The sequence below is a fragment of the Tupaia chinensis genome, unplaced genomic scaffold, assembly GCF_000334495.1.
Source record: "Tupaia chinensis unplaced genomic scaffold, TupChi_1.0 Scaffold000355_1, whole genome shotgun sequence".
Taxonomy (NCBI): Eukaryota; Metazoa; Chordata; class Mammalia; order Scandentia; family Tupaiidae; genus Tupaia; species Tupaia belangeri.
This window is the reverse complement of record NW_006159850.1, coordinates 490,357-511,014: the sequence shown is the minus strand read 5'-3', so window position 1 is coordinate 511,014 and position 20,658 is coordinate 490,357. Positions and strand designations below refer to the sequence as shown.

Here is a 20,658-nt window from a genome sequence, read left to right as displayed (position 1 = left end):
AATATATATATATATATACATAAATATATGTATGAAACTAGAAATGGAAAATTATTGATGATAACATGTATAACCAAGCCACTGTGCAGTATATTCTGGATGAGAAATCACATTTTGTATGCTGTGATGATGCTCAAGGAATAAATGTAAATTAACTTTTTTTTTTTTAAGTTTCAATAAATAAATGTTAAAAATGATGCTAGGTTTGGGTTTTAGATAGATATATTTTGTTACACTGAAATATTTTCTCAGGACCAGCAAATGGCGTAATGGCTACGTCACTGGACTCCTATGTGGTCGACGGCGGTGCAAGTCCTGGACCCCAGTGGCTTAAACTCATGCCAGGCATGTGTACATACGCATCCAAGATCACGAGAGGAACATGGAGGAGAAGGGACTGCATGTGCCGTGGCCATCCTCCCTGGGGAGTGATTTCTTGCCGTTTCTCTTTCCAGTTAGAGCACTCATCCTATAGCAAAAACCTCTCTAAAAAAAGTTTCTGCCACTATTTTGCTAGGCTTTTTATTTATTAAGGCTGAATTAACTTTTATAAATTTATTTGCATTTAAAAAGGGGAGGGGCAGAAGATGGTGTGGTGGTTAAAGATGCTGGACTCCCACATGGCCAACCACGTTCCTGGACCTGGTAGCTTGCTTTCTCACTTTCTCTCTCATTCTGCCCCTCTCTGGTCAAGTATGTATGTATGTATGTATGAATTTTAGAAGTTGAATAATTATTTGGAGGAGAGAGGATGGGAGGGGAGGGGGGAGAACAGGAGGGGAGGGAAAGGGAGGGGAGAGGGAAAGGGAGGGGAGGAGAGGGGGAGGAGGAGGGGGAGAGGGGAGATGGGGGAGGAGGAGGGGAGTGCTGTCTACAGTGCTGCACACACACACCTGGCCCTCCTCGTTAAGTGTCAGTCAGTTTCGGAGCAAGGTTTGTGGTTAGAAATGAGCACAGGTGACATACTCAAGGTCGCCCAGGTGGGCAGAGTGGGTACCTGGCTCCCTGTTCCCTGGCCGTGCGTGCGCTACAGTCCCCGGGGAGACCGTGGGACAGAGGACAGAAGATACCCTCCCCCTGCATCTCCTGAGACCCCGAGAGAATGACGATCCCAGCATGCAGCTGCTCGGTCTGTGCAGGTGCTGTGTGCGCACGCCGCCCGCCCCGTTTCAGGGCAAGGATGGCCGGTGATGTGACGCTGGCTCTGTCCAGGCCTTCTTCATGACCCCAGGCTCCCACTGAGACGCGGAACACTGGGGTGCACAGCTCACCTCAGCTGCTGGGCTAACCTGGAAATTCCAGAAGCCAGCTTTTACTCAAAGAATATGTCATAGATTATTTCTAAATAATTTAAAATTCAAGGAACCAGCAGTTAGTGTAATGGCTATGTCGCTGTATTCCCACATAGTCGAATGTGGTTCGCATCCCGAACCCGGTGGCTTAAAACCCACACCGGGCGCGTGTGCGTGTGTGCCCAAGATCCCGAGAGGAGAATGGAGGAGAAGGGATTGCAGCGTGGCCATCCCCTCTGGGGGGTGATTTCTTGCTTTCTGTCTCTCTGTCTGTCTCTGTCTGTCTCGTGAGCGCGCGTGCCCTATAGTGAAAAACCACTCAAAAAAATTTTTTTTAATTCAGATTTGTGACCAACAGATGGTGTAATGGTTATGTCGCTGGACTTCCATATAGTCAACTGCAGTTCAAGTCCCAGACCGGGTGGTATAAAACTCATGCCAGTGCAGCGTGGCTAATCCTCCCTACAGGGTGATTTCTTCCTTTCTGTCTCTCTGAAAAGTGCACATGCCCTATAGCAAAAATCTATCTTAAAAAAGAAAAGGAAAGAAATTAAAAGAAATCATTTAAAATTCAGATTTGAGACAGCCACACACAAACCATGGCTACATGTCCCTGTCAAGCCTTAAACCTTGTGGGGAGAGAAGTGTGTCTTCGTTCGCATTCTGCATCATCTGTGACACTTGACAGACTGAAAGTGAGGCACTGCCACCTCCCTGTGCTGGCGGTCCCACACTCCCCTAAGTGGTGCTATCTCTTACATGGACAATTAGCAAGAGTTATAAGAAGGATGCTGGGGGCCAGCAGGTGGCGTGGTGGTTAAAGGCACTGGACTCCACATGGCTGACTGCAGTTCAAGTCCCAGACCTGGCCATTTGCTTTCTTACTTTCCCCCTCTGTCTTTTCTGGTCAAATTAAAAAATAATAATAATAAATAAGCTTAAATATTTTTTAAAAGATTTTATTTTTAAAAAGGCAGAAGATGCTGGACTGAGGCCTAACGACCTAAAGGTAGCATCTGCATCCCAAAAGAACCCTTCTAAGGCAGAGGGGCCCAGACACACTGTCTCACTGTTCAGGTGAGGGTATAAACGGATCCATGTCTTAGAGGCCAGAAACCATCACAAGAAAATTCTGAACACTGGAACCATCCCAAATGCAGTCAAATTCTGCCCCACAGCATGCCAGCTCCAGAGCAGGGGACGCCCTGACACCTGCAACAGTGCATTGATGCAGACGGCCGGGTCACACGAGAGGAGACAAATCAAAGCCCACACCGAGGCAGCGCCTGACCTTGGCTCTCAGCCCAGTCTGCGCAGAGCAGGGGCAGGGCCACAGGCCAGAGCCGCCCCGGCTGGTGCGATGGAGAAAGCACCCCGCCTGGGCCTGGCCACCCCATCCATCAGGATCGGGGTGTGTGCTCACACATCCCCAAAACAGTCTTCAAGCCCTGGGGCTGGGGCTCAAACCTCCACAGCCACGCAGGATCCCGTCTTCTGAGCACGGTACAAGCGAGGCCAGCCCCAGTCCTTGGCGTCCTGAGCACATAGATACCCTCAGTTATGATAAAGGCTAAAAGCTACTCCTTGTCCTCGACGTCTGCTTTACTCTGCTGTTCCAACGCTCAAATGCAAGAAGTAAGAGAACCACTGTTCAGACACTATGCATTTTTACCAAGCGACTTCCAACAGAAGCTGCAGCAAGTCACCGGGATGCAGCGCTGAGACTCAGGTTGGCCTGGGGACGCGAAGAGCGGGGCGTGCCTGCTGACTGGAGGGCGGCAGCTCCCCAGAGCGGGTGCTCTGTGCCTGTCAGAGCTGCAGCTTTCACGGAAGCCCAACTTTACTGAACACATGACTGCGAACCACGGACATGGAAGAGAAGGACTGCTGCACTTGTGGTCAGCACAAAATCTGCTTCTGAAGAAAAAAGCAGAATGCTGGAAAGAGAGTCAGCCCACTTTCTTTCTGACCAAGACACGCTAACAGGGACCACAGCCGTGGGCAGTGCATGTCGGGACTGTGGACCAAGAGCCAGTGAGGAGTTGATCCCAGGGAGGGGCCCAACAGGAGTTGAGTGCTCAGCAGCCAAGCCCACGGGGGTAAGTCTCCGAGTCTCAGGGATACAGTGGAGAGGCCCTAACTCAAGGGGAGGAGCCCACAGCTGGAGTCTGCAGGCACAGCAGCTGGACAGGGCCTGGGGGGGCTCCAGGCAGGCAGACCAGAGAAAGGCCGGCACCATCTTCAAACAAAGAGAAGATAATCAACAGGGCTGGAAAGACTCTGCTCTCGCCAGCCAGAAGGAAAACAGTAGAAAGACATTGCCACTACGGTGGGGGAAGTAGTGCCACCTAACAGGTTCAAAGATGGCTGGGGGAGGCGCTGCACCTGGACCCACAGGGCGGGGGCCTCCCTGAGCCTGCCAGGCCAGTGGCAAGACAGCAGGTGGGCTGACTGCAGGTAAGGATCCTGGTGCGTTTTTTGAGGAGGGAGTGCCGGGCTGCCTCACTCTAAAGAAATAATTTTTAGAAAACGAACAAATAGAAACAGACTCGAAAGAACCAAACTTCTAAAGTAGCTTCATTACAGAGATCCCACACAGACAAATTCAGGAGTCTCAGGGACTCTGCACCCGAGATCACGGAGGGTCACACAGTTTGCTAAAGTCGCTAACCCAAGGCTGAGACAGTGCCTCACACACAGTGCCCTATTTTTCTAAGGACTACTTACTGGGGCCGGTAGGTGGTGTGGTGTCTGGGGAGCTGGATCCCACATGGCCGACAGTGGTTCGAGTCCCATACCTGAGAGCTGGCTTTCTCATTTTCCCTGTCTCTGTTTGGTCAAACTAAAAAATAAATACCAACAACAAATAAAATTAAACAAAGAAAATTTTAAAAAGAATTACTTATTTATCATTGTCACTATTATTTATTTTAATCTGACCATAGAGAGAGAGAGGGGGAAAGTGAGGAAGTAGAGTGCCAGGTCTGCGAACTGGCTGGCAGCACCATGGCTGGCCGTGTGGGTCCAGCACGGTACCCCATCTAACCCAGCACCTGCCGGCCCCATACCATAACACGTTTTATTCCAATAAAAAGATCATAGAAATATTTTTTACGTTGTAGTACTAGAACTTCTTTAATATGCTAGTTTTTATTTTTAATTTTTTAATTTTTTTTCAGTGATTTTTGCTAAAGGGTACGTGCACTCACCACAGAGAGACAGAGAAAGAGAAAGTGAAAAATCACCCCCGCTCCCCCAGGGGATGGCCACACTGCGATCCCTCCTCCTCCTCCTCCTCCGGACTCCTCTCGGGATTTTGGACACACACGCACACACGCCCAGCATGAGTTTTAAGCTGCCCAGCCCATGACTCGAACCTCTGTCGACTACATGGGAGTCAGGCAATGTAACCATTACACTAGCTGCTGGTCCCGTTTTTATTATTTATTTTAGAATTACTTGCTTTTTCACTCCCTCTGTCCAAACTGAATAATAGTAAATAAAATTATTTAAATCATCTCATTTCATTTACTGCTGGTAGTATTTTGTGCACTTACTGGAGCGGGGAGTGAGAAGGCCAGCCACCAGGTCTGGGACCTAGATCAAGGTGGCCAAGGGGAGTTCAGCGCCTCGATCATCACAGCACTCGCTGGCCCCAAATTTTATTTTCCATTCTGCTATAGAATGCTCGCACTCACCAGAGAAAACGGAGCAAGAAAGGGAGGGAAGTGAGAAAGCACCCCAGAGGGATGGCTATACCACAACCCCCTTTCTTCACTTTCCCTCAAGAGTTTAGGCATACATGCACATGTGCCCAGCATTATTTTCAAGCCGCCAGGTCCAGGACTATGAACTGTGGAGTTGGCCATGAGGGATCCGGCCTCCTTAACCACCACGCCAACCAGCTACCCCTAAACTTCTGATTCTTTTATTAGGTCAAGTTGAGGCTGTTTTTCACACCTTAAATAGCTTAAAGTAGGGACCAGCAGTTAGTGTAATGGCTATGTCGCTGGACTCCCACGTAGTCGACCGCAGTTTACGTCCCGGACCTGGTGACATAAAACTCACACCGGTTGTGTGTGCGTGCGTGCCCAAGATCCCGAGAGGAGAATGGAGGAGAAGGGACTGCAGTGTAGCCATCCCCTGGGGGGTGACTTCCCACTTTCTGTCTCTCTGTCTCTGTCTGGTGAGCGCATGCGCCCTATAGCAAAAACCTCTCAAAAAAAAAAAAAAAAGCTTAAAGTAGGGGCTGGCAGGTGGCATGGTGGTTAAGGTGCTGGATGGCCGATCACGACTGGAGCTCCAGACCTTGTGGCTTGCTTTCTCACTTTCCCTGTCTCTTTCTGGTCAAATTAAAAAGACAATAATAAATAAAGTTAAATAAATAAATAATCGTTTTAAAAACTAATAATAATTTTTTGGAACCAGCTGTTGGCGTCAACAGCTATGTCACTGGACTCCCAAGTAGCCAACCGCATTTCGAGTCCTAGACACAGTGGCTTAAACCTCACGCGCCAGGTGCATGTGCGTACATGCCCAGGATCCCGAGAAGAGAATGGAGGAGAAGGGATGGCGGTGTGGCCAACCTCCCCCACCGGGGGGGGTGGGTGATTTCTTGCTTTCTGTCTCTCTGTCTCTGTCTTTCTGGCGAGTGCACACGCCCTATAGCAAAAACTTCTCCAAAAAAATTTAAAATAAATAATAATAATAAAATAAAAACTACTACTAATTTTTTTTTTCAAGTTTAGGGGCCGGCAGGTGGCATAGTGGTTAAGGGCACTGGACTCCCACATGGCCGACGGCGGTTCAAGTCCGGACCTGGCAGCTTACTTTCCCTCTTTTTCTCTCTCTGTACCTCTCTAGTAAAAGTAAAATAAATGGATAACTAGTTAAATAAGTCTTTGAAAAAATAGCTTTAAGTAAAAATGAACAATGAGTCAAAATCCGTACACCAGGTTAGGTAACTGCTCCCCGAGCACAAACCACCACTGACTATAGACAAGGCACCTCTCTGCCCCCGCAGCCCCCAGAGCAGCTGACCACAGGTAGGGCCTTCTAGGGTGGGCCTCCCCTGACACCCATCTACCAGCCAACAGCATCCGACAGCACAAGCGGCCACGGCTGTGCTGCTTACGGCTGCGGTGTATTAGGGTCAATACGTGCCCCAGCACACAGGGCACTGCTGCGGGGCCCTGCAGACACTGCTGTGAGGCGCACTCGCCAGAGCGCAGCGCCTGTGTACCACACTATGCTCAGGAGACGAGGAAGGGAGGACAAGGACTGCTGATCTGGTTAGCGTGAGCTTGAAAAGGAGAACCACCCGGATGGGCCGGAGGCATGGCGGGTTAAGGTGGCTGGGTCCTCACATGGATGACTGTGCAGTTCCAGTCCCACACTGGGTGCATGTGCGTGCATGCCCGAAGTTCTGCCAGGAAGGAGGAGTGGGGAGCGAACGGCAGCATGCAGCCCCGCCAGGGAGCATGCTTAATGTTGCTCTCCCTCTCCCCCCTCCCCTCCTGCAAGCTCCTGCACCCTCTGGCAAGTTCTTTATAAATACTACACCAAAAAAAAAAAAAAAAGAAAAGAAAAAAGAAAGAAAGAAAGAAAGAAAAGAAAAGAAAAGAAAAGAAAACCAAAGCAGAAAAGTAAACAAATGAAGGAATGACAGGAGAGGGCCTAGGTTTTGGTGCTGCAGTCAGGTCTCATCTCACCCACATCTCCTCCCTGTCTCTCACCCCTTGAATCTGGGCTGCTCGGTGGCTGGAGAGAAGCCTGTGACCCCTGCTCTGACCACCCCGACACGCTCCATGGCCAGGCCGGCTCCCGGAGGACATCACCCCAAGTGGGCTGCAACTCAGGAATGCAGGCTGCTTCGACGTCCAGAAAAATCAACCTTACAGGATGACCCTGCAACAAGACGGGGTTGGAGTGACCCCACCACCACCACCTGCCCTGGCGCCTGCGACTGAGAGCCCGTGCCCCTTTCCCTTCAGGAAGGGCCTCAGCCCCAGGTAGCAGGAACCTGGGCACGCAGGGCTGTGGGCACACTCGTCTTTACACCCTGAATGGAACCCCCAACGAGGAGGACCTTACTGACTACTTTATTCTCTCACAAATAGGCCAACTGTAATCAAATGGGACCAACATTCACCTAGAGAGTTTATTGTCTTCATAATGAAACAAAAGATGGGGACCACAGTTAGCGTAACGGCTATGTCGCTGGACTCCCATGTACTTGACCGCGGTTTGAGTCCCAGACCCAGTGGCTTAAATTCACGCCGGGCGTGTGGGCACACGTGCCTAGGATCCCAAGAGGAGGATGGAGAGGGGATTGCAGCGTGGCCATCGCCCCTGAGGGGTGATTTCCCACTTTATGTCTCTCTGGCGAGCGCACATGCCCTATAGCAAAAACCTCTCAAAAAGGAAAAAAAAAAAAAAAAGATGAAGCTCAGAACTGGATCACTTGACCCTTTCTCTTCCTTCCAGTTCGAAATTCGTGTTTTGTTTTGTTTTGGAGAAATTTTTGCTATAGGGCAGATGAGTTTGCTGGAGAGACAGTGAGAAATCACCCCCGGGATGGATGGCCATGCCACAATCCTTTCTCCTCCATTCTCTTCTCAGGATCTTGGGCACGCACGCACATGCGCCTGACATGAATTTTAAGCCGCTGGGTCCGGGCCTTGAACTGCAGTCAACTACATGAGAGCCCAGTGACATAACCATCATGCCATCTAGCATCTCTGTCTTTCTTTTTTTTGGAGAGGTTTTTGCTATAGGGCGTGTGCACTCGCCAGAAAGACAGAGAGACAGAAAGCGAGAAATCACCCCCCAGGGGGGATGGCCACGCCGCAATCCTTCTCCTCCATTCTCCTCTCAGGATCTTGGGCACGCATGCACACATGCCCGGCGTGAGTTTAAGCCACCAGGTCTGGGACTCAAACTGTGGTTGAGTACACGGGAGTCCAGCGATATAGCCATTACGCCATTCTCTGGTCCCATCTAGCATCTTAGTCATCAGCATTCTCTGAGAACCACAGTTGGACTTAACACATTCACACCTTAGCACAATCTTTGTAGTTTTTGCCTTTTCCCAGAAAATGGACTCTGTCCATCCACCGCAGCCACTCTGCTCCCTGTCATTATGCCGCTTTCCCTCAGGAAAGGTCCCTTGCCTTTTTGTCCTGTGCCACTTTGTGAAGCTGCTGCTTGCCACACTTATGGAGAGTCTGCAGGTTTCAGGGACGGTCACCGTGTCTGCAGGCGAGCTGTCTGCACAGAGAGCTGCACCCAGCATCTTAGGGTGGGCCAGCAATCGTGACCAGGCCTCTCATGCGACCTCAGCCTGCCAAGTGGACCCACCAGCACGCCACCCACGTGGGGCTGCATGGGACTTAGCTACCCAAAGCCCAACGACCAGTGGCCTGCTGACGCCCTGATCACGCAGATCAGACATCGTGGTGCTGGGCTGCACAACAGTCGGTGCGCAGGCACTCACCACCCGTGGGCACACCTGGCCTCTCGGCAAGGACGCGAGCCAGTGCGGAGGGAAGTGAGAGTGCGTTCACGTAGACTTCCAGGAGAGGAAGTACACGAGGAGGACAGAGTTCACACCAAGGAGGGGCCAGCTGACAGCATGACGGTCACACTGCAGGACTCCCACTTAGTCAACTGCAATTCAAGCACCAGACCCAGTGGCCTCAACTCACGCACAGTGTGGGACCAGCAGTTAGCGTAACAGCTATGTCACTGGACTCCCACGTAGTCGACCGCGGTTTAAAAGAGTCCCGGACCTGGTGGCTTAAACTCACACCGGGCGCGTGTGTGTGCCCAAGATCCCGAGAGGAGAATGGAGGAGAAGGGATTGCAGCGTGGCCATCCCCCCTGGGGGGTGATTTCTCACTTTGTCTCTCTGTCTCTCTCTGACTGTCTAGCGAGTGCAAGTGTCCTACAGCGAAAACCTATTTAAAAAAAGGCAAAAACAAAAACAAAAAAACAAAAATCTCACGCACAGTGTGTGCCCAGGATCCCGAGAAGAGAATAGAGAAGGGATGTGGCGTGGCCATCCCCTCTGGGGGTTGATATCTCGCTTTCTGTCTCTCTGTCCCTCCGGTGAGCACACATATCCTATAGCAAAAATCTCTCTCTTTAAAAAAGGGGAAGGGACTGGCCGGTGGCATGATGGTTAAGGCGCTGGACTCCCACATGGCTGACTACGGTTCAAGTCCTGGACCTAGCGGTTTGCTTTCTCACTTTCTCTTTCTCTCTAGTGAGCATTTGTGCCCTATAGCAAATTAAAATTAATCATAAATCATTCTTTTTTAAAAAATTAATCTTTTTATTGTTTTTATTTATTTATTTTATTTGGAAAGAGACTGGCTGAGAGAGAAGGAAAGTGAGAATGCAAACCACTAGGTCCAGGACTTGAATGGCTATCAGCCATGTGAGAGTCCAGTGCCTCAACCATCAAGTCACCTGCTGGCCAGGAAGGGACTCTTAAGAATGAGAGTGCTTTTGTTTTTTGGGTTTTTTTCCTTTTTCTTTCTTTTTTTTTTTCAGTGAGAGATTTCTGCCATAGGGCACGTATACTCACCAGAGAAACAGACAGACAGTGAGAAATCATCCCCTGGGGAGGGTGGCCATGCAGCAATCCCTTCTCCTCCACTCTCCTCTCAGGATCATGGGCACACACACGCACACACATCCACCCGGCATAAATTTGAATCCACCGGGTCCAGGACTTAAACCACAGATGACTACATGCGAGATGAAGAATGAGAGATTTTGATCATCTTGATTGTGGATCACACATTTGTCAAAATCTATCAAAGCATATATTTGAATATTTAGTTTTATTCTATGTTGATAATTCTTTGAATTAAGGAATTTATTACCCCCCTTTTGGGAGGAATAAAAATAGTTACCAGGCACCAAAGGTCAAGCTAAACAGGGAAGAAGAAACAAAAATGTTATCTATCGCCTAGGGCATATGTGCCAATGACTCTGACAGCTGCTCTGACAGTCAGCTCATCTCCAAAAAATGTCGAGAGGTGGACATTACCCTAATTGCTAGAAGAAAACCACAAGCAGAGAAAGATCAACTCTCACACGGCCATAGCTTGGCATCAGGACTCTGCCCTCACCTACGGACTCTACGCCACGCGGTCAGGGCTGTGCAGAGGTGCTGTGGACGCACGCAGAGCGTGGGCCGCACGGGGACAGCCACAAGGCACGTCCATCGGGTCATGGCACGTGCTCATCAGTCCACGAGGACGGGCCCCTGACCAGGTTGAACACGACGGCCACAGATTTTGTGTCCAGACTGTACACAGTGGGGAAGTGGCTGATCTGACAGTCTTAGGAAGGAGGAAACACTGGCTTTAAACAAACCTTGTGGGAGCTCAGGAACCAGCGCACTCCCTTCTAGACCCTAACTTAAACACCATTAACTCCCATGTACAGACCAGGTGGAGATTCCGAAACTTCTATCTCAGCCTTTGGAGCAGCTGAACGCAAAACTCGAAAGCCTGCTAACCTGCAGCCCTGCAACACGGAGTGACCTCACAGTCCTGAGAAGTTCAGACCGGGGACCAGCAGTTGGCATAATGGCTATGTCGCTGGACTTCCATGTAGCTGACTGCAGTATGAGTCCCAGACCCAGTGGCTTAAACTCATGCCAGGCGCGTGTGTGTGCCCAGAATCCCAAGAGGAGGATGGAGGAGAAGGGACTGTGGTGTGGCCATCCCCCTTCAGGGCTGATTTCTTGCTGTCTCCTCTCTGTGTCTCTTGTCTTTCTGGTGAGCGCACGTACCCTATAGCAAAAACCTCTTAAAAAAGACATTTTAAAAAAAAAAAAAAAGTTCAGACCTGAAACAAAGGGACGGAGTCTCAGGGCAGTTAGAATTCACGAAGCTACCTGAAGTCCTGCAGGAGCCCAACTGGAAGTCATTCTCTTTGTCTGCAGAGACTGCTCTGAGAAAAAGCCGCCTGTCACCAAGGAAGCCATCCCAAAGATGTTCAGGGTAAGAGCTAACTGGCTGTCCAAACCTGCAGGGTGCCCTCAATTCACAGGGACGCCTCTCCGAGTCGAGGGGGGGAGAGGACTCAGCGTCGCACACCTTACACTCGCTCCCTACTCGCCAGGCCCTGCCCGCCACGCACAGGAGCCCTCGCTGGCAGCCCTGCCAAGAAGGCGTCCCGGCCCTTCTGAGCTCAACTCGCTCTCAGCACAGGCCTGAGGAGCAGCTTGGGAACATGCAGTGTCCCACTTCACAGGCACAGCCCTTGCTCACAGGGACTCTGTAACAGAGTCTGGCAGCACCCTGGCTAGGTCTGTCTTCCAGCCCTGAGTGACAGTCGGCCCCCCAAATCCACGGGCTCGGCATCTGCAAACTCGACCAACTGTAGATGGAAGGTATCTGAGGAAACCGGCTGTGAACAGCTTCTTCCTAACGAGCACAACAGAACACCACTTCTGCAGCATCGGCACGGCACGGCACGGCACGGCACGGCACGGCACGGCGATGGCTTACAGCAGACGGAAGCCCGGAGCAGAGTATTTGCACATTCTCCAGCAGCTCATACGAGACTGAGCATATGCAGATTTGGGGTCCCGTATGCCTCAGTGGAGTCCCAGAACCAACTCCCTGTGGGTACCGAGGGGTAAGTGCACTGTTCTGGACAGGGGTCGGCAGGTGCCGTGGTGGTTAAAGGCACTGGACTCCCACATGTCCGACTGAGGTTCGAAAACTCAGACCTGGAGGCTTGCTTCCTCACTTGCCCTCTCCTCTCTCACTCTGTTCCTCTCTGGTCAAATAAAAAAATAAAAAGAAGTACATAAAATTAAATAAAATAATTCTTAAGAAAGAAAGAAAGAAGGGCAGAGCCAGCAGGTGGCATGGTGGTAAAGGCACTGGATTCCCACATGACTGACCACAGTTCAAGTCCCAGATCCAGTAGCTTGAAAATCACAATAGGTAAGTAAATAATGAAGAGGAAGAGGAGGAGGAGGAGGAGGAGGAGGAAGAAGAAGAGAAGAAGAAGGGCAGGGGCCAGCAGGCGGCATGGAAGTTTAGGTGGCTGGACCCCACACAGCCAACTTTGCAGTTCAAGTCCCAGACCCAGAGTCTTGAAAATTATGCCAGGAATGTGTGCACGTGCCTAACGTCCCAAGAGAGGACTGGAGGAGAAGGGACTGCTGCTCGGTCATACCCCCACGCCCCAGGTGTGAGGGGTGATTTTACTTCCCCTCTTTCTCTCTTTGGCAAGTGCATGCACCCTACAGCAAAAAACAAAACAAAACAAAACAAAACAAAACAAAACAAAGAAAAGAAAAGCCATTAACTAAAACAGAGAATGCGGGGCCAGGCAGTGGTGCAGAGCTAATATGACCGGCCCACGTGGACAGTCCCTGCTCATGTCCCAGGACCACACGACACAGAGCACCACCGTGAGCTGGGGCAGCTGAGACCAGGGTAGACTGAGGGCCAAGGACCCGTCAGGTGCCTGCCTGCCTTCCGCTCTCATGAGATTGAGATTGTTGAGGGCTGGGGCCAGCAGGTGGCATGGTGACTGAAGTGCTAGACTCCCACACACCCATCACAGTGAGAGTCCTAGATCTGGGGGCCTGCTTTCTCGCTTTCCCTCTCTGGTGAGCACATGTGCCCTAAAGCAAATTTTAAAATAATAATAAATAAAATTAAGTAATTAATCCTTTGGGGGTAAAAATGTCAAGGGCTAGGCAGGTGGTGTGGTGGTTAAGGTGGCTAGATCTCACATGGCCAAGTGTGTGGTTCGAGGCCCAGAACTGGCAGACTGGAAAATACATGGGGCATGTGTGTGTGTGTGCCCAAAATACTGAGAGGAGAATGGAGAAGGGATTGTGGTGTGGCCATCCCCGTGGAGAAGGGTGATTTCTCACTACTCTCTCTCACTCGCTCTCTCTCGTGAGCACACACACCTTGTAACAAAAATGAAAATAAAAATTTTAAAATGTTGCAAAGGTGGCTTACCAGGAAGGCTGAGACAAGGATGGACAGGACCAGCAGGGAGGGAGGAGGGACAGGCAGAGTGCGGAGACCCAGGAGGAGGCCAAGTCAGAGCCAGGACTGACGATGGCGCGGGCGACTGCTGTGCTACCAGGAGGGCAGAGGAGGCCTGCGGCGAGGAAGGGGCCATGGACAGACCAAAGGGATCGCTGGACGAGGTTTAGGAAAAGGGCTGACAGGCCGGGGCCCGGTGCAGGCCAGTGCCTGAAGAGCAGGATGGAGGCAGCTCTGCACTGGCGGCCCTCAGGGACCCCGGGATGCCATGTGCCATGTGGACACAGAGGGGCGAGGTGGGCGAGCCCCAGGCTCAGATCCTCCAGCTGCACAGAGCCTGGCCACGGCCCATCTTCACCACAATCCCAAGACAGACACGCAGAGAGGGCAACACGGGCTGGGGTGACAAGCACAGCAGGGAGCCCATGGCCCCGGTCCTGCCCATGCCAGCAGGCCCAGAGCACACGCCAGCAGGGGGGAGAGTAGAGGGGACGAAGTGCTGGGCAAGACACACCCGCACCTGGCCCCCCCGAAAAGCCGGTACGGGTGTGTCGGGGTTCACCTGCACAGCCAGGCTCGGGAGGCTGAGGCACGAAGGTCACTGCAAGGCAAGGGTCTTTAAGAAGCAGCACACCCCATGCCAATGGGCGAAGGAGTGGCAGGCGTGTGCCCCTGGCCCTTCCAGAAGCCAGTGTCCATGCCTTCCTGTGGCTTGTTTCTGACTACAGAAGATGGGGTGGTGGTGAGTCCTCAGGATCGAGCTCATTCGGGGACAGAGCTGCTGTGACATCACCTGCTCTACCACATCCGTCACACCAGACCTGGTCCTGCGGGCACCCACGGGACTGCTTGTTGCCAATCTGAAGGCGCGAGCGGCACGCTGCATGTGGGGCATGTGGCAAGCAGTATGGGTCTTGAACAGACCCGGGACAGAGGATGGCCCTCAGTCCTACCACCAGGGAGAGACTCTGCCACACCCAAGGGTTGAAGGGGACCTGAGGACACCAGCCCACCAACACCGGGTCTGCAACCAGAGGAGACCCTGAGCAGAGAATCTGGGGCCCCAGGTGTGCTGTTCCAAGCTACTGTTTGTGGTGCCCTGTGACCCAGCCGTGGGCAAGGGCACCGGGCAACCCATGGGGACTCAGCGCCTCACACACCGCCTGCTCCCGCACACACAGGACACTCAGTAGAGGTGTCCAAGCAGGCACGGCCACTCGGGAGTCACTGTTCTTCAATCCACTTCTTCCTCTTCTTTCTTCTGGGAGAAACTGGCTTTCCCAGCAGGACCCTCGAACTGTAGCCCACCCCAGCCGCCATGGGTCGGGTCACAGGCATGCGGCCAGCATGTGAAGACCTTCCCCTGTGGCTTCTCACAGCAGAACACGGCATCACTTCCTCACCCACATGGACAGTCTGCGGGCACCCCTTTCTTCTCATTTTCCACAGGAAGTATGTGCTTACAAGAGACAGGGAGGGAGAGAGAAAGCCCCCCACGGGGAACGTCCATGCTGCAATCCCTTCTCCTCCATCTCTCCCTCACTGGGGATGAGGGTATATGCACACGTGCACGTAGCTGCTGATCACGCACTGGGCCTGAGACTCAAACCGTGCTGATAGCCACATGAGATTCAGGCACCTTAACCACCACGCCCAGCTGCCCTGGCCTACAGCCTGTCTCTGGAACACGCCACATGGATGGGGCTGGGAGCAAGGGCTCCAGAGCTGACTTCGTGGCGTCAAACACTGTCACTGTTCTGGGTCTTCAACAACTTAGCAGGAAGCTGCCTCTCAGGTTCGACTGGCACCAACTTCAAACTCAGAACAAGCCAGTAACAGCCCCATGTTAACTGATGGATAATTCATGAAAACCGCAATTTAAAATCTAACTCAAGGGACCGGCAAGTGGCGTGGTGTTTAAGGGTGCTGGACTCCCATATAGCTGACCATGGTTCGAGTCCTGAGCCTGGTGGCTTGATTTCTCACTCCCTCCCCCATCCCTCTCTGATGAAAAAAAAAAAAAATCTAACTCACCTTCAAAGACAAGTTCATCCCAATGGCCTGGCAGGGAGTGGTCGCCCTCTCCTCTGTCAAGTGTGAGGCCATCCCTCCCCAGCCTGCCCCTTCCCATGCAGGCGCAGGGACCTCCTAAAGGGGTAGGCAGGCAGGCCTTCAGCTTAAGAGCAGTGGTACACAGTACTTGGGTAGAACTCGGTCACTTGGGTAGAGCTCAATAACTTGGGTGGAACTCAATCACTTCAGTGGAGCTCGGTCACTTGGTGGTACTAGGTACTTGGGTGGAACTCAGTCACTTGGGTGGTACTAGGTACTTGGGTGGAACTTGGTCACTTCAGTCACTTGGGTCGAGTTCAGTCACCTGGGTGGATTTTGGTCACCTGGGTGGAGCTCAGTCACTTGAGTGGTACTCGGGAAGCTCAGGTACTTGGGTGGTACTCAGGTACTTGGGTAGAACTCAGTCACTTGGGTGGAACTCTGTCACTTGGGTGGTACTAGGTACCTGTCTGGAACTCAGTCACTTAGGTCACTTGGGTGGAGCTCGGTCACTTGGGAGGTTCTTGGGTACTTGGGTGGTACTCAGGGAGCTCGGGTACTTGAATGGTAGGTACTCAGGTACTTGAGTGGTACTAGGTACCTGGGTGGAGCTCAGTCACTTGGGTGGTACTCGGGGAGCTCAGTCACTTGGGTGAAACTCGGTACTTGGGTGGTACTTGGTCACTTGAGTGGTCATTTTCAACAGCCCCTACTGATCGCTCAGGAGACAGGAGACGGTCTTCAAGGATGAGCAGGAAAGGGCGGGAGAGGGCTCAGCCACGGGTGAGATCAGGAGGACAAATTCACTCAGACAGCAAGGCAGAGAGCCATGTCACTCGGCTCAGGACTAAGCACTCCCGGCACTTAGAGGGCAAGGAGAGAACACGCCACTGCCATCCTGTGACCAAGAGGGACGGAAAGGACGCCTCTGCGCCTGCCCTCAGAGCTATACTACTGCAAGACTCCACGCTCTCGGGAGCAATCACACCACACTGGATGTTTCCATAGCAATCAGAAAGACACTATGAAGCAGCCAGCTTCACATGAAAATTATTCTCCATTACAATGAAATACTGCAGTGAGAAAAGGGTTCTGATGAAGCACTGTGTGGACAGCACAAGGACGCTAACGATATTATTTGCCACCCATAGATGATAACTTTCTTCTTGAGTTCTAGAACTTTTATACTGTTCACACTGGAAACCTGAAAACAATTTTATGAAAACCAAACACTAGGGACCAGCAGATGGTGGAATGGTTACATCACTGGACTCCCACATAGTTGACCATGGTTTGAGTCCTGGACCCGGCAGCTTAAAACTCACACCAGGCATATGTGCATGTGTGCCCAAGATCCCAAGAGGAGAATAGAGAAGGGACTGCAGCGTGATCACCCCCTCTCCCCCTAGAGGGTGATTTCTCGCCATATGTCTCTCTGTCTTTCTCTCCGGCAAGTGCATGTGCCCTATATTAAAACATCTCTCTTTCAAAAAAAAAAAAAAAAAAAAACTAGTATCAAAAAAAGTCTGTTTGTCCCCCTCCCTTTTAGAGAGACTTCTGCTATAGGGTGCATGTGCTCATCAGAGAGAGAGAGAAAGCAACAAACCACCCCAAGGATGGTCCCGCCACAGTCCCTTCTCCAGTCTCCTGTCCGGATTGCGGGCACGTGCACACACCTGGCGCAAGTTTTAAGCCGCCAGGACCGAGACTCAACCGCGGTCAACTATCTGGCAGTCTGGCAACATAGCCCTTACGCCATCATGGGTCCCGTGTTCCCCCATTTTTTAATGAAGAAACAGTGGCAACAGATTTCACAACGGCGAGTCAGTAACCAGCAAAACAACGACAATCAAATCTGTCCTCTGCTTGAATACGAGCCTGGTCAAGAAAAGCCCTCAGAAGTTTAAACTGGGGTAAGAAACCCAGGAGGAGCCGAGCTGGCCCGGATGCAGTGGTGTCCGCGGGCTGAGGTCACATGGGAGACCCAGCTTCCATTCCCAGCCCCCCCCCCCCCCCCCCCAGATGCTAGGCCCAGGCCCAGGCCCAGGCCCGTCGGGAGCCTGAGGCAGGAGTATTGCAACACAGCAAGATCCTGTCTTTAAAAAAACCACACCCAAAACAACTGAACAAAACAAGGATGAAAAGGCAGAAAATATGCAAATCATGAGAACCAGAGACTTTCAGGCACTGCCTTCTTGCATCGAAGTGCCAAATGACAGGCCAGTCCTGGTAGTGCCTCTGCAATGCTGGGGCTCACATGGGGACAGGGATTCCTCCTGGTGACCAGTGCACCGAGATCCTGGCTGACAGGACCTTGGTGGAGGACCTTGTGAGGGTGCCTGTCCTCCCCGTCTGTGTCTCTCCCCCCGTCGCTGCCAATAAGTGATTGAGCAAACTCTAAAAACACAGCTCAGAGACGCTCAGCACCTCCATTACAAACCACAAGGCCGACAGACACAACTCAGGGCCATCAGCCCTTCTTTTCTTTTTGAGTTTGTACCTTAGTGATCACACTTATTGTAAGAGTTGGAGAAAAATAAAAATGCCACTCAGCCTAAGAAGTTGTGAATTATCTATAAATCAGCTCGTTTAGGAGTAAAAGAATCCTCAAATAATTTCAGATGCTGTGTGTTTCTCCTCTGAAGGTCTTGTACACCTAAAGAGGTAACTGTACAGTCTCCTGTTTTTCCAAACAGAACAAATTCTTTGTTTTAGCCTCCTCTCAATGGAGGGGCAACTAACACACCACCATGTGCCGGACAAAGAGCGGAATACTCCATTTCGCTGATTTATAGCTCTCTTCATGTAGTAGTCAGTTTCTCCCCCATCTCCTAGTACCACATCTAAATGCTCATCACAAGCAGGTAACCTGCCTCGAAGCTCTCGGTCACTTCTCATTTTCACGTAAATTCGTTCACGCAGGCTGAGCCTGATGAGATCCAGGGGCTCCTCCACAGTGTTGGTGGTTTGTGGCTGGTCCACGTCGTCCGCCATGTTTCAAACCCTGCCTGCCAGCCCGTTCTTAACCAAGTTCAAGACCCGTCGTCCACATGCCTCACACCAATTCCTGTCACAGCCCTAATAGCCCGCAAAGATCAGGACGGCCTGACGTTGCCTTTTTAAAAGAATTATTTTATTTAACTTTATCATTATTATTTTCCAGTTTGATCAGAGAAAGATGGAGAAAGTGAGAAAGCAAGCCACCAGGTCCAGGACTCGAACCACGGTTGGTCATGTGGGAATCCAGCACCTTTAACCACCACGCCACCTGCCAGCCCCCCAGACTTTGCCTTAAGAGATAGAACAAAAGCTCTTATGCTAATATTTCATGTAACCCTTTAGTTCTCAGATTGTTTACAGAATAAAAGAAAAAAAAAAAAGCCAACCTGGTAGTCCAAACAGTGACTGGATCTCCCATGACCTATCACACAGTGTGGGTCTTGGAACAGACACCTGAAAACCACACCGGGCACACCTGAACGCGATCGAAAGGAGGGAGAAATGGGGAAGCGACTGTGGCAGGACGGTCCCCGTGAGGGAAGCTTCCTCACGCCCTCCCCCCGCACAGGCCTCTGCCCAACTTGACAACGCACATGTCGATGTGAGGAAGAAACAAACATGAACCAAAGCCTGACCACACAGGAGGTGTCTGGCCGGGGCAGGCAGCTGTGCCCCACCCTGCCCCCGAGCAGCCCAGCCAGGCAGACAGGCAGGTCCCACGCACCCCTGACTCAGAGGGGCAGTGCTCCAGGGAGCCGCCTCTGCGCCCCGGGCCCCCAAGGACTCCCCTTCCTGCACTCTGGCCGCTGTACTGCGGCTGGTTCTGCCAGACGGAGGTCCTGAGGTACACTCCTGCCCCTGCCACGGTGGCTGCCCACCAGCCGGGCACCAGTCCAAGGGCAGAGCAGTGCCTGCCAGCAGCCCCTGCCCGGGCTTTCGGTTCCTTCCCCACCCACCTGGGCTTCTGGAGACCGCCTTAACCTTGGAGGAGCCTGTCTGAGGAGGCCTCAGCTCCCTGGGCCCACTGAGGCCGTGCAGCACAAGAAGGTAGGGTGCTGGGCAGCAGACGACTCCGCTGTGCTCCGCACCCAGAGGGGCTCCATGAGCACGCGTGTGACTGCCAGTGGGCATAACTGGAACCTAGATCCACGACAAAGCCTGACAACAGTCATTCTCTCAGCCCCTTCCAGGCGGAAACAGAAAAATCTCAATAAAATTCAAGCAGTCCTCCACGTGAGAAGTGGTCCGCCCATCCTGAAAGGCTGGCTAGTCTGCAGCTTCTCGTCAAGGTCGAAAGGCTACTCTTTTCCAGGTGACTTCAAAGCACCAAAGCACGTAAAATTGGGAACCAGCAGTTAGCGTAATGGCTGTGTCGCTGGACTCCCACGTAGTCGACCGCGGTTCGTGTCCCGGACCTGGTGGCTTAAAACTCACGCCAGGCGCGTGTGCGTGTGTGCCCAAGATCCCGAGAGGAGAATGGAGGAGAAGGGATTGCGGCGTGGCCTATCTCCCCTGGGGGGTGATTTCTCGGTTTTTGTCTCTATGTCTCTCTCTGTCTGGCGAGCGCACGTGCCCTATAGTGGGGAAAAAAAAAAAAAAAACACGTAAAACTCAACCAGGCACAGTCTTTAAAAATATATCACAAACACTCACATAGTGTAATCTTGACTAAAAGCTAACAACGTCAAGTTTTTAAGGACCAGCAGCCCTTGACCTATTAATTCTAGGAACGTAAGTGACAGGTCACACCGGGCACCAAAGGCATCGCATTCTGAGTGACATCTGAGAGCAGGCTGCGTCCTCGGTCATCGGAATCCGGGGTAAGTCACAGCGTGTGCACCTCTGCTACGGGGCTGCACTTGTGCCAATGCAGGGCAGGTGCCGAGAACCGCGACGCTGGCCGAGGCTGAGGGAGCACGTTTCCGTAGCGCACCAAGCACGTTCCACAAGAGACTTTATTTGCTTTAGTTTGTCTTAGGGTGCATGCACTCACCAGAGAGGAATAGAGGGAGAGAAACCATTCCACCCCCACCTCCCCCTTCCAGGGCTGGGGGTGCGGGGAGGAATAGCCAATCCACAATCCCTTCTCCTCCACTCTCCTCTCCCAATTCTGGGCCCACACATCCCAGCATGATCAAGCGCTCAGTTCTGGAGATCCGATTTGTACAGTCCGCCATGTAGAACCCAACAGCCCTAACCTCCACACCACACCACCTGCTGACCCCTTTCCTATAAAAAGGAAGAAAATTTATAAATATACAGGGAACTTCAAAAAG

General features: G+C 51.9%; 1 protein-coding gene across 4 annotated transcripts in view; it reads right to left on the bottom strand.

The window, feature by feature from the left end:
- ANKRD11 (ankyrin repeat domain 11) overlaps positions 1-18,791 on the bottom strand; it is a 106,575-nt gene extending 87,784 nt beyond the window's left edge. For 3 of the 4 annotated variants that reach the window (XM_027773461.1, XM_027773464.1, XM_027773465.1), the window contains exon 1: positions 18,769-18,790. The gene's annotated coding sequence lies outside the window, so the exon portion shown is untranslated. Of the gene's footprint in view, positions 1-18,768 lie in introns of all 4 variants that reach the window. The other variant, XM_027773466.1, reaches the window with a different exon arrangement.
- Between the last annotated feature and the right edge of the window lie 1,867 nt (positions 18,792-20,658).